This window comes from Sphaerodactylus townsendi, linkage group LG06, assembly GCF_021028975.2.
Source record: "Sphaerodactylus townsendi isolate TG3544 linkage group LG06, MPM_Stown_v2.3, whole genome shotgun sequence".
NCBI classification, from domain to species: Eukaryota; Metazoa; Chordata; class Lepidosauria; order Squamata; family Sphaerodactylidae; genus Sphaerodactylus; species Sphaerodactylus townsendi.
The window spans coordinates 6,316,646-6,325,355 of NC_059430.1; the positions used below are offsets into that span (position 1 = coordinate 6,316,646).

The 8,710-nt window shown below is 49.8% G+C and overlaps 1 long non-coding RNA gene across 1 annotated transcript; it reads left to right on the forward strand.

The window, feature by feature from the left end:
• The first annotated feature begins 17 nt into the window (after positions 1-17).
• On the forward strand, positions 18-1,288 carry LOC125434494. Its single transcript, XR_007244795.1, has 2 exons — positions 18-73; positions 189-1,288. It is a non-coding gene; the product is annotated as an uncharacterized LOC125434494 (long non-coding RNA).
• The last annotated feature ends 7,422 nt before the right edge of the window (positions 1,289-8,710 follow it).

Sequence of the window (8,710 nt, forward strand, 5' to 3'; positions counted from 1 at the left end):
GGAAGGGAAGGGAAGGAGTTTGTAAGCCGCTTTGAGACTCCTTACGGTTGAGAAAAGCGGGGTATAAATCCCAGTGCAGTGGTGGCGAGTTACTACCAGATGCTGGTGCGGATCATACTTCCATCAGCCCCTGCCAATTGGACAGGCTGGCAGGGGCTGATGGGAATTGTAGTCCATAACATCTGGAGTGCCAAAGGTTCGCCACCACGGGGCTAGGTCAACAGGGCTACCAATGAGGATTAAAATGCATCCCGTTAAAAAGAGTTTCTTCCTACAGTGTTAGGCCCCTTCTGCACACGCAGAATAATTCACTTTCAATCCACTTTCAGTGCACTTTGAAGCTGGGTTTTACTGGGCGGAAGAGCAAAACCCGTTTGCAAACAAGTTGTGAAAGTGGATTGGAAGTGCATTATTCTTCCTGTGCAGAAGGAGTAATTACTATTTAAGAGTAATTACTATTACAATGAAATGTCACCCGCCTCCTAGAATAGTCATTTTCTGGTCATGCCCACCACCTATGTCAGAATTCCTAAAATGGGCTCCATCTCAAAAAGGCTGGGGGCCCCCCTGTGTTAGAGGGAAAGCAAGGGAGAGCACACCCGCTGGGTAGAATTGGGCAGACCAACACCTCTTCCCCCAGGTAAGAAATAAGGGTATTCCACCTGTGTGCCCCTGGAAGTCTGCAATCTGAAGTAGTGAGGAGGGTTCCGTGTGGGGGGGAGCGCGATTGCCCCTAGGTAGAGGGCGGGCGGGCGCTGTCCTCATTTGTAAAATTGTTTCTGCCACCCCCCTTAACCTTTGAGCGGGGTGAACAAACAAGTCCCGCGAGAATGGTTGTTTTTTTTTTAAAAAAATCTATCTCCGATTTTTTTCCCCACATTCTGCTTCTTTTTTAAAATATGAGCTATTCTGCTTTTCCTAATCAATCTGGAATCGCCATATTCTGTGATCATCTCTGATTTTAAAACTGGGTAATGTTTTATTTTCTGGTGTACTTTTTTTTTTTAAAAAAAGACTATTTTAAGAGACGAGAAGCGATAGGAAACACCAGCAAACAAAGACGCCTGAGGGGAAAATAATGAATTGTGTTCTGAATGTCAGACCGGGGGGAGGATCATGTCATAATTCTCCAATAAGGAAGTTTAAGAAGAAGAAAAAAAAACTTATAAGATTATATAATATTTTCAAAAGGATGTTTTAATTATTCATGTCTGAGTGATTGTATTTAGAGCAGCAATAAGGACTCTGTAATCTCAAAAAACTCAAATAAAACCATGTAAAAACCAAATTGGCCTTTTGGAGCATTTTTTGGGGCTGTGTCTTCCATCCAGGTCACCTCTAGCGACTCGGGGTGGGTGGGTGAGAAGGGCATTGAAATGCCACCAGGGCTCAGTGATAGTCGAGGGGACTGTGGCATCCCCTCCTCCTGGGTTTGTGCTTTTACCCGCTGTGTCCAAGGTGAGATTTGGACTCAGCCAGCAGAGTCGCAGGTGGGCCAAGTTAGCCTGCTGTTTGCTATCACTCTACCGGCAGTGAATTCACACAGAGCCTATCTGTCCGGTAATATTTTAATGCCCCGTCTCATCCGATCGCAGAAGCTAAGCAGGTCTGGCCCTCTGCTAGTATTTGGACGGGAGACCACCGAGGAAGTTCAGGATCTCTACATGGAGGCAGAAAATGGCCTCCTCTGTTGATTCTTGACGTGAAAACCCTACAGGGTCGCTGCGTGGTGTAGTGGTTAAGAGCAGGTGCACTCTAATCTGGAGAATCAGGTTTGATTCCCCGCTCTGCCACTTGAGCTGTGGAGGCTTATCTGGGGAATTCAGATTAGCCCAGTGATGGCGAACCTATGGCATGGGTGCCAGAGGTGGCACTCGGAGCCCTCTCTGTGGGCACATGCACACAGAGTTCATCATGTGGGGAGCGGAAAATCACACCCACACACACCGCTAGGCTGGCCTGGGCCACTGAACACAATGTGCGTGCACCACAGTGAGCAGGGAGGACTCGGCTGGTGGGCCTGGTGCCTGTGCTCCAGGTGGCTGTTGCCAACGGGTGGGGGCGTGGAAGAGGCAGAGATGCTAGAGAGGCACAGAGCAGTGTGCGCAGGACTTGCTGGAGGCTAGAGCAGGCTGGCCCCTGCTTGAGCGGGTGGGGTGGAGGAAGAGGGAGCCAACCGATTGGCACTTTGCGATAAATAAGTGGGGCTTGGGTTGCAATTTGGGCACTCGGTCTCAAAAAAGTTTGCCATCACTGGATTAGCCTGTGCACTCCAACACACTCCAGCTGGGTGACCTTGGGCTTGTCACAGTTCTTCGGAGCTCTCTCAGCCCCACCCACCTCACAGGGTGTTTGTTGTGGAGGTGGGAGAGAAGGGAAAGGAGACTGTCAGCCCCTTTGAGTCTCCTTACAGGAGAGAAAGGGGGGATATAAATCCAAACTCCTCCTCCTTAAGTTTGTTGCAACTTGACGGCACTTCCCACAGCGAAACACCTCGATCCAACCCTGCTAGTTCTTGAATGCTGTTGACCTCTCGAGTGGATCAGAAGAATCCTGTGGCAGGCTTGGATCCAGAGCCCCTGCTCTGTGGCACAAGGGGACTTAATTATTATTGTGCAACAAGGCCTGTTTCTCACTCCGGAGGCAGCCAATGTGCCTGCCACCCTTTCTCTTGCTGTCGGAGACACTGGAAACTCTGGCCCCTTCCGCACACGCAAAATAACGCGTTTTCAAACCACTTTCACAACTGTTTGCAAGGGGATTTTGCCGTTCCGCACAGCTTCAAAGAGCACGGAAAGCAGTTTGAAAGTGCATTACTCTGCATGTGCGGAATGAGCCTCTGAAAAGGAGATGCAGGAAGCCACTGCTGCTGGCAGCGATTTCCCAACTCTTGTTCTCCCGTGGAGGACACACACACCACAGGTGGCAAATGCATCAGCCTGCCAAGTCTGAATCTCTGTGGCTTTTCCCGCTGGGCTGACGGCTAGCCTTGGGAGAAAGACAGCCTGTTTTGGCTGCTGGGAGTTCATTTATCATTTCAGTTCTGAAAGACTTTGCTTGGGGAATTTGACGTTCGGCCAAGTGACCTTGTTCGGCTCCCATCCCACCACCTCCCTCCTGCTGTTTATTTCAGTAGAGAAAGTCTGTCCTTGAGGAATCTCTGTCTGTTCTTGACCCTCTTCAGAAATAAATGGGAGCCTCCCGCCGACACTGTCCCAAATCTTTGGAAAAGATGTTGATTGAGATTTGCTCACGGTTCCTACGGAACGGTGGCAGCGGCTGTCCTAGAAAAGGAGCAGGGCAGGAGTGGATGAGAAATGGTCTGCAAAGTCAGGTCTCCAAATGGGCGGAAGTCCTGGGTCGCCACCTGCCTTACCTGAGCAGATGGGGGCACCTAAAGCGGGGCCTCCAAGTATAACCATAGCCGACAGGCAGCTCTTTGGACTACTCCCCCGTGGAAAGAAAAAACCCGGTACTTGGGGCGGGATGCAAATTAATCCTAAATAACCAAACAAAGAAAAGCATGCAAAACCATTCTGTGATTCCCAGCTATGAAATTAAGACTACCCAGAGGTGGGATCCAGCAGGTTCTCACAGGTTCCTGAGAGTAGGTTACTAATTATTTGTGTGTGCCGAGAGGGGGTTACTAATGGGTGATTTTTGGCTTAGTTGCGCCCCTCCTCTCAGCAGCAGCGCGCAGAACTTGAAGCAGTCTAGCAGGAGGTGCACCGGTGTGCGTGGCAGCCTGCGCCTGCGTGCATTCGTTTCCCTCTCCCTATGATCTGGGCGATTCATGCCAAGGGCGTGCCTCCCTGCCACAGCCCCCCCCCCTTCCGCCCCAGGAATGCCCTGCCCCCAGAATGCCCTGCCCCGCCCCTGTGATGCCCCGCCCAGCCCCATTGGCACTACGCCACAGTTTGAATCCCACCACCATGGGAACCTGTTACTAAAATTTTTGGATCCCACCACTGAGGCTACCCCCTGACGACTGCAAGGGGACTAGCTGTTCACAAACACAGCCCAGGCTTTTACTGGTCATGACCACCCCTGCACAAATTCAGCCAGAGTTTCTGCTGCCGCCGCCCCCCCCCCCCCCACTGAACAAACTACAACCGCATTCTGGACCTTTGCCCAGGAGAGCAAAAACCCCTTTTGTCGCTGCCTTGACATCGCCCTTATCAGGGCCGCTGCCTTCCTCTGCAAGGTCCTGATATCTCCTGCTGCTAAGGAGAAAACCGCGGCCTTGGAGGCAGCAAGAAATAATCAGCTGACTGGGCCGGAGTTTTTGCGGAGGAAAGTTGAAGGAACTGGGTTGGGGGGGGGGGGCATCAGTGGCTGGTATCTTCAGAGGATCTTCAGGCAAAATGTCGGGAGAAAATGCTACTGGAACACGGCCACGCAGCCCGGAAAACCCACAACACCTTCGTCTGTTTTGTTACCCTTGACAAAAAGAGCTGGACTGAAAAATCTTGCTCCAAGGTTTTGTGGCGTGATTAATAGAGGGTGAGGGAGGAGGAGGAGGAGTTTGGATTTTTATCCCCCCTTTCTCTCCTGCAGGAGACTCAAAGGGGCTGACAATCTCCTTGCCCTTCCCTCCTCACAACAAACACCCTGTGAGGTGGGTGGGGTTGAGAGAGCTCCAAGAAGCTGTGACTAGCCCAAGGTCACCTAGCTGGCGTGTGTGGGAGTGTCCAGGCTAATCTGAATTCCCCAGAGAAGCCTCCACAGCTCAGGCGGCAGAGCAGGGAATCAAACCCGGTTCCTCCAGATTAGATACACGAGCTCTTAACCTCCTACGCCACTGCTGCTCCAAATACGCAAGCAGGCCACATTGCAAACTCTATGCTGCCTTCATTGATTTGAAGGCAGCTTTGAGCATCTGGTTAGCATGTCGAAGGTGCCCAGTTCAGTCCCCCACCTCTCCAGGTCTGGCCGCAGGTGAAGAGAAAGATTTATGTCCGAGACTCCGGACAGCAGCTGCTGTTTTGGGAAGACGATTGAGGAGGGGCCGAGGCTCAGTGGTCAGGCGTCTGCTTGACAGGCCGAAGGTCCCGGGCTTGAACTTCAGGATCTCCAGTTAAAAGGCCCAGGCGACAGGTGAAGTGAAATCCCAGAGAAACCGAAGGCCCCAAGAAAGCGGCTGCCGGCATGAGCAGACAATACTGAACGTGATGGACCAAAGGGTCGATTTGGCACGAGTCAGCTTCGTGTGTTCCATGTGGTCCCCTTTCTGCTCGCTGGGCAAGGCGCCTTCCGCACATGCAGAATAATGTACTTTAATAATGTACTTTAATAGCTTTAAAAAGGGCTTGGATAGCTTTAAAAAGGGCTTGGACAGATTTATGGAGGAGAAGTCGATCTATGGCTACCAATCTTGATCTGCCTTGATCTCAGATTGCAAATGCCTTAGCAGACCAGGTGCTCAGGAGCAGCAGCAGCAGCAGCAGAAGGCCATTGCTTCCACCTCCTGCACGTGAGCTCCCAAAGGCACCTGGTGGGCCACTGCGAGTAGCAGAGTGCTGGACTAGATGGACTCTGGTCTGATCCAGCAGGCTCGTTCTTATGTTCTTACTTTCAATCAACTGTCACAATTGTTTGCAAGTGGATTTTGCTATTCCACGCTTCTGCAAAGTGCATTGCAAGTGGATTGAAAGTGGATTGAAAGTGCATTATTCTGCATGTGCGGAAGGGGCCCAAGTCCTGACCCCAAAGCAGTGTGTTGATCCTCATGACTGATATTCCTTGCCGTTAACACAACAGACCACCTCATATGCTTCTGCTCCCCTTAGTTAAGATGTAGCTGCTCTAGCGGGAGGGTCCCTCCCTCTTTGTGAGGCTCTCCCTGCCCTCTTGGGGTGAGCTTGGCGACTCTGCCCCTGCCAGGCCTTCGCTTCACCAAACTAAACCTTCTCCTCACCAAACTAAACATCCCACTCACAACTCTGGTATCATTCCCAAATCCTGGTTATCGGCGATAGTGGTACCCATCCAACTTCCGCCCCATCAGTCTCCTATCTGTTATTGGGAAGATCTATGCGACGCTCCTTTCACGGAAACTCCAGAAATGGGCTCAACAAATACGAACCATCGGGTTTGAACAAATGGGCTTTACCAAAGGAAAATCCCTGCTCATCCATGCGATAGTTCTAGCCCACCCAGCAGCCAAATATGCCAGCAGGCCACGTTGCAAACTCTATGCTGCCTTCATTGATTTGAAGGCAGCTTTTGACACAGTTCCCAGCATAAGCATACGCATTTTATTGTCATTGTGCACGCACAACGAAATTTACAGCAGCATTCCTCGATGCACACCATTTCAGACTCATACCCCATCCTCCCTTTCCCCTTCCTCCACCCATCCCTACACAGCCCCAAACACATCAACACGAAGCCGCGGAGTTCAGCATCGCCACAGCTCTAGAGTAGAAGCTGTCTCTAAGCCTCTTGGTCCTAGTTTTGATAGACCTGTATCGTCTGCCGGATGGTAACAGTTCAAAAAGAGAGTGAGCTGGATGAGACGGGTCTCTCGGAATATGTTGGGCTTTCTTTAGGCTTCGGGAATTATCGAGTTCTTCCCAGGAGGAGAGAGGGCAGCCGATAATCCTCTGTGCAGGAGTGATCACCTTTTGGAGCGCCTTCCTATCCGCCACTGTGCAACTGGAGAACCACACACAGATGCAGTAGGACTTCTCTGGGCCAAGCTTGCTGCTCTTGGTATTGAGGACAGACCGCTCTTCCTCATAAGGCAAATCTATTCGGGTACCAGCTGTCGTATCAAGTGCTCTCAGGAAGGCCTTCTTACTGACTCCATAGAGGCCAACAAAGGAGTTAAACAGGGATGCGTGTTGGCCCCCACACTTTTTAATCTTTATTTGAGTGACCTCCTCTCACTTCTGACAGGTCCCAACTTCCACGCTCCCAAGCTGTCCTCACATTTCTTATCAACCCTGCTATACGCGGACGACTCTGTTTTGCTATCACGTTCCAGGGTGGGTCTAAGGCGGCTCATGAAACAATTCTCTGAGTACTGCAGCACCAACAAATTAACAATTAACTATCAGAAAACCAAAATCATGGTTTTTGCTAGATCCTGCAAAAAATATTTCTGGAAATATCCCCAGCTCCCAAAGCCTCTCCTTGCAGGGCACGGATTCCAGACTTTTTACCATTCTAGTTGCTCTCCTCCGGGACCATTCCAGCTTGTCAATGTCCTTCTTGAATTGTGGTGTCCAGAACTGTACACAATACTCCAGGTGAGGTCTAACCAATGCAGAATAGAGAGGTACAATTACATCCCTCCGTCTAGATACTATACTCCTATTGATGCAGCCCAGAATCACATTGGCTTTCTTGGCTGCCCCGTCACACTGCTGGCTCATGTTTAGTTTGAGGTCTATTAAGACTCCCAGATCCCTTTCGCATGTAGTGTTGTGAAGGCAGGTGTCAGGTCAGAGTACATCATAACCATAAGAGAAGCTGCGACTCTTGAGCTCCTCCTGAACTCTTAACGCCACCCCTGCAGTGGACCGTTTGGTGATCGGGCATCACCTGAGATGTTGGAACTGATGCCAGTCGGAATATTTGCAGCGCTTTGGAAGAGTCAGCAATTGTTCCCCTGCAGAAAACCTTATGCTCTCTTGGGACGTAGCAGAGATCTTTAGATTTCTGCACCCCATTTGCACAATATTAGGCCGCGGTGGGTGAAGGCCACTTGTCAAATAGAAAGAAATACAGATTTATGGAGGAGAAGTCGATTTATGGCTACCAATCTTGATCCTCTTTGATCTGAGATTGCAAATGCCTTAGCAGACCAGGTGCTCGGGAGCAACAGCCGCGGAAGGCCATTGCTTTCACCTCCTGCACGTGAGCTCCCAAAGGCACCTGGTGGGCCACTGCGAGTAGCAGAGAGCTGGACTAGATGGACTCTGGTCTGATCCAGCAGGCTTGTTCTTATGTTATTAAGGCCATTGCTTTCACATCCTGCACGTGAGCTCCCAAAGGCACCTGGTGGGCCACTGCGAGAAGCAGAGGGCTGGACTAGATGGACTCTGGTCTGATCCAGCAGGCTTGTTCTTATGTTCTTAAATAATGTTAAAAACAATGTTAAATGCTTATAATCACAATAATAGAAATCTGAATCCAAAGACTGCATCGCCAACTACCGTGTTTCCCCGAAAATAAGACAGTGTCTTATATTAATTTTTGCTCCCAAAGATGCGCTATGTCTTATTTTCAGGGGATGTCTTGTTTTTCTGTGTTCGTCGGGCATGTTTTCAAACAAAAACTTTGCTACGTCTTACTTTCGGGGAATGCCTTATATTTCACACTTCAGCAAAACCTCTACTACGTCTTATTTTCCGGGGATGTCTTATATTCGGGGAAACAGGGTAGACCAAGACATTGAACTGATTTGCACATAACTTGACCTGTTTGTATTGTACGTATTAGTAACTTTAATCACTCCTCCTGCTTTTCTTGATCTTTTTAAGTTTTGAGGTTATTTTATAGGGTCGGTGCCTGATTTCCCTTCTGTTTTCCACACACCACTAAAATAGTCTTTATGGATGTATTTGAAGCCAGAATCCTTGAAGGTCAATTCTGATTTTCCTCGGTTTATTGCAGACGACAGATCTCTCTCCATTTTGTACCCTGCAGCTGAGGGTACAACAGCCCGGACAGGATTTAACCGGCAAATGTAACGAGATTTCCT